The following is a 5,354-nucleotide window of genomic DNA, read 5'->3' on the forward strand; positions in this document are numbered from 1 at the left end:
TTGCTCTGTGTTGTTTCCTCTTTCAGAGCACAAAAGCATCACAGTTCAGTCTGGACAGAACGTCATTCTACCATGTCAAGGTCCAAATGATACGGGTTCCATCAGAGTGGTAAAGTGGACCAAACCTGACCTACAAAAAGAAAATGTACGATTTGTATGGGATGGCGATTTGATCTAGATCCAGATCCATCTTTTAAGAACCGGGTGGATCTGCAGGACAGACAGATGAAGGATGGAGACGTGTCTTTGATTCTGAGCGAATGTGACGATTAATGATGCTGGAAAATATGAATGTAGTGTTACCCAGAAAAAAGAATTCAACCCTTACACCACCAGTTTTCTCAGAGACGTTTTAATATCAGCACCAGATCATTTTGGAAAGACTCCACAGACCTTTGTCTTCTTATTGTTTAGGGCTTACATGTTTAATTGACTTCCTGCAAGATCCACAGAAACATGCCCTGATGATGGGCGGCTTAAAGCAAACTTTATTTATTAAACAATTATATCACATATTCAGTTTCAAAGAAACACACTGTCTAACAAGCACCTAATACCTTTGTATTATATCATATTGTACACATGCAAACCACTCTGAAACTCTTTATTCTTCTTTATGTTACATACAGTTATCTCACCTGCAGACACGGACACAAAGACGCCAGCAAGCAGCAGAATCGAGCAAAAAAATATGCCTATTCCTGCAGACATGTCTGATGATCTTTGTTTTTAAAAATCCTGCGTGCTAATATTATCCGTAAATAACAGGACCGGAGTTCAAATTTGACTGCGTGAGATCAAATTCGAGGCTTGACCAAAGTCACAGTGAAACATGTCACAAACTCTTTCAATTTCGCTGGGTTTAAATTATTAAAAAGAAAATAATTCTTGACTAATTTCCCCAAAATTATATCCTCGATCACCACGGAGAATGCATGAAGCCTTCAAAATCTTAGAAAAAGGAGCTCACAGTGGGCAGAGCCTTAAACCTTGAAGAACAGGCACATCCCTCAGCCAGCTGTTTTCATTTGAATGAGAACATGACGTGACGTCTACCCCCACCCACACACACTTACACACACACATGTCCTGATTTGTAAAATGTTATGGGTTCATCATTCCTGTCCTGATGTTGTCTCGAGATCATGTTTGAACACGAGCTATCTCTGGTAAAAACTTGCACGACACTTTTACATGAACTGGTTGATAAGCAGAACTGATGAAAGATAAGAATAAATAAAGAGGAAATGCTCAAGGACTTAACAAGGATCAGTGCTTGATCCTGATGTCAGAGGGGAAATTTAACTGATTCATAAAGAAAACTGAAAACAAGGGACTTTCGGAATAAACTTGAGTGTGAGTCTGTCCACACAGCAGCCAGGTCCGTTCTGTGGAGTTCACCTGTTTTTGTCTGGAAAAAAATCGAATGAAGGAGAAAGAAGGAGTGTTAAATTTCTGAGTCAATAACAGCAGTGTGAGATGCACATCACTACGAAGTAATTGTACTCTGACATGATGTTTGAGAGAAATGTGAAAAACATTAAAGATTTTAGATATTTGAAATGTGCAGCTGAATGTTCAACATCTTTAAAGTCTGTCTGTCCTCAGATCATCTTTGTTTTAATTAAAACTGAGCTTGGTTTGAACACTGACTGTTTTAGTACTGGAGCATGAATGTTTAAACATATTTATGGATTTTTCCTGCTTTTTATAAACAGGAACAATGAAAATGAGACTTTAGTGGATTGTAGTGCAGGACTTCTTGACAGTCAGATAATCATAATTTAGAAATGTAAAACAAAAAAGTATAGCAGGAACAAAATAAACTGTTTTCAAAGTGGTTGGTTTAGAATGTTGATCTTTTTATGACTAACTTAGCCAACTCATTTTACTCTGCTCTGGGGAGCTCGTGCAGATTCTGACTCATTTCTTTTAACCCCTCAAAAGTAAAAAGAAGACAGACAGACCAACTGTCAGTCCAACAGATGGAACCACAAGAAACTGAACATTTAAAATGTAAAATCAAATCAAGAACTTAACATTTGATATGGCCTGCTGGATGTTACGCATTAAAATGTCTGTCATCTTATCATCTTCCTTTCTCTGGAAAAATGTCAACCTACTACTTTCCAGCAGAAGGGTGGTATGGACCCTGATTGTGTTGTTGTTTATATCTTCTGTGGATGGAAAAAAACAACTTCCAGAAGAAGCAGACCAGAAACTGTCAGACCAACAATCAGTCCAACAGATGTGAAAGAAATTAAAATTTTAGATGTTTGAAATCTGCAGCTGAATGTTCCCCATCTTTAATGTCCGTCTGTCCTCAGATCATTTTTCTTTTCTTGTTTTCATTAACAAAACAAAACTGAGGTTGGTTTAAACACTGACTGATTTCTTTACATTTTCTGTAGCTAAAAAACAAAAGCAACAACGAGAAGCACAACAGGAAGATACAGACCAATGACCAGTCCAGCAGAGCCACTTACACTTCGTCCTACTGTCTGACCTGCAGGTGAGAAACAGGTGTGAGGTGTCAGGTAGGTGATGAGTGAAGAACAGAACAGAATCCAACAACCAGGAAGCAGATTCAGCTTTGATCACTGACACACTGAACTCTCATAACTCACCTTTAGAATTAATAACGTCCAGGTCAAGAGTTATAGTAGTGGTGGTGTAAGGGTTGAATTCTTTTTTCTGGGTAACACTACATTCATATTTTCCAGCATCATTAATCGTCACATTCCTCAGAATCAAAGACACGTCTCCATCCTTCATCTGTCTGTCCTGCAGATCCACCCGGTTCTTAAAAGATGGATGCTGGTCTGATCAAATCGCCATCCCTACAAATACACATTTTCTATTTTGTAGGTCAGGTTTGGTCCACTTTACACTCTGATGGAACCTATCATTTGGACCTTGACATGGTAGAATGACGTTCTGTCCAGACTGAACTGTGATGCTTTTGTGCTCTGAAAGAGGAAACAACACAGAGCAAAGTGAGTGAGGATCAGTCAAGACATTCAAAAAACTTTTTCCTACGTTGAGGACACTGTGGGTCAAAAGAGGAGCCTCAGAAACCAGCACTGAGAAGTATTTAGTGGACACTACCAAGTGTGCCACATCAGTGGACTCACAAAAATAACAATTAACTTCTAATATGCTGCTTACTGTCTTTGACATTTGAGTTAATTATTTTTATTTTTATGATATAAAGTACATCTGTGTTTTTTTCTTGATTGCCAAGACATCAGGGGGCATGTTTGAATTCTAATCATCTGTGGGCACTTTGACCTCAGTTTAACGTCAAAGTCCTGCTGCTTGAATTGTCTAAAACTCTGATGACAGTTGTAGATTAGAGTGGCTGTGGCTCAGGAGGTAGAGCAGGAGTGTGAGTGTGAATAAATATGACATAAAGCACTGCTGATTGAGACATGTATGAAGTGATTTGACTGCTCAGGTAGAAAAGTACTACATAAGAGCTAGTCTGTTTAGATTGAATAAGGAGCTCGTGGTAAATGGAAGCTGATAGTTTTCTCAGAGACGTTTTAATATCAGCACCAGATCATTTTGGAAAGACTCCACAGACCTTTGTCTTCTTATTGTTAGGGCTTACATGTTTAATTGACTTCCTGCAGGTTCCACAGAAACATGCCCCCGAAGATGAGCGGCTTAAAGCAAACTTTATTTAATGAACAATTATATCACATATTCAGCTTCAAAGAAACACACTGTCTAACAAGCATCTAATACCTTTGTATTAAATCATATTGTACACACGTAAACCACTCTGAAACTCTTTATTCTTCTTTATGCTACATACAGTTATCTCACCTGCACACACGGACACAAAGACGCCAGCAAGCAGCAGAATCGAGCAAAAAAATATGCATATTCCTGCAGACATGTCTGATGATCTTTGTTTTTAAAAATCCTGTGTGAATCCGTAAATAACAGGACCGGAGCTCAAATTTGACTGGGTGAGATCAAACTCGAGGCTTGACCAAAGTCACAGTGAAACTTGTCACAAACTCTTTCAATTTCACTGGGTTTAAATTATTAAAAAGAAAATAATTCTTGATTAATTTCCCCAAAGTTATATCCTCGATCGCCACGGAGAATGCATGAAGCCTTCAAAATCTTAGAAAAAGGAGCTCACAGTGGACAGAGCCTTAAACCTTGAAGAACAGGCACATCCCTCAGTGAGCTGTTTTCATTTGAATGAGTACATGAAGTGCAAAAATATGCCCCCACCCACACACACTTACACACACATGTCCTGATTTGTAAAATGTTATGGGTTCATCATTCCTGTCCTGATGTTGTCTCGAGCTCATGTTTGAACACGCGCTATCTTTGGTAAAATCTTGCACGACTCATTTACATGAACTGGTTGGAAAGCAGAACTGATGAAAGATAAGAATAAATAAAGAGGAAATGCTCAAGGACTTAACAAGGATCAGTGCTTGATCCTGATCTCAGAGGGGAAATTTTACTGATTCATAAAGAAAACTGAAAACATGGGACTTTCGGAATAAACTTGAGTGTGAGTCACTCCACACAGCAGCCATGTCCCTTCTGTGGAGTTCACCTGTTTTTGTCTGGAAAAAAATCGAATGAAGGAGAAAGAAGGAGTGTTAAATTTCTGAGTCAATAACAGCAGTGTGAGATGCACATCACTACGAAGTAATTGTACTCTCTCGATACACCGTACTGTTCTTTTAATGGTTTCTATCTGTGAGACAGCAAGCGCCAACACCACCAACGGTGGTGAAGGAGATAAAAAAAAGCTTGAAAGCATGAACTAAATCAGGCTCTGCACTTTGTTTCTGTTGCTGCGTAACAGGCCCAGAAAGGAACTACATACAGCATGTGTGAACATGTGAGATCCTCCTGTCTTCAAACAGTGAAAGGATGTTTTGCTTTTCTGTTGCTTTTTTTCTTTTTCTCTTCTACAAATCAACAGAAATAAAGAGTCAAACAGGGTTTTTAGCTGATGTTTTCATGATTGATGGGTTTTTCTACTACAAAACAATAAACTGTTGGATTAAATAATGATTATAAACTGTAGCTGTGTCTCGTCTGCAGTCAACTTGTATTATAATGTGCCAACAACGCCTTATCATCAAACTTCAAACAGACCTCAAGGATTGCTCTGCCGCAGAGTTTTCAGCCGTCCATGTTGGAGTCTAATGAGTGTAATCGAGGTTTTAGGGAGAGTTTACAGTTCAGTGTGGGTTGCAGTGAGAGGGTTTTTTTAGTGTTGATGGAGAAAGGGGAAGTGCTAACATACAAAGGGCCAGAGAATTGAAAACAAAGTAAAAAGCTCACTGCAGCTATTGTCTGTGTTTTGTCAC

This window comes from Haplochromis burtoni, unplaced genomic scaffold, assembly GCF_018398535.1.
Source record: "Haplochromis burtoni strain Fernald_Lab_line unplaced genomic scaffold, NCSU_Asbu1 Contig_1152, whole genome shotgun sequence".
NCBI classification, from domain to species: domain Eukaryota; kingdom Metazoa; phylum Chordata; class Actinopteri; order Cichliformes; family Cichlidae; genus Haplochromis; species Haplochromis burtoni.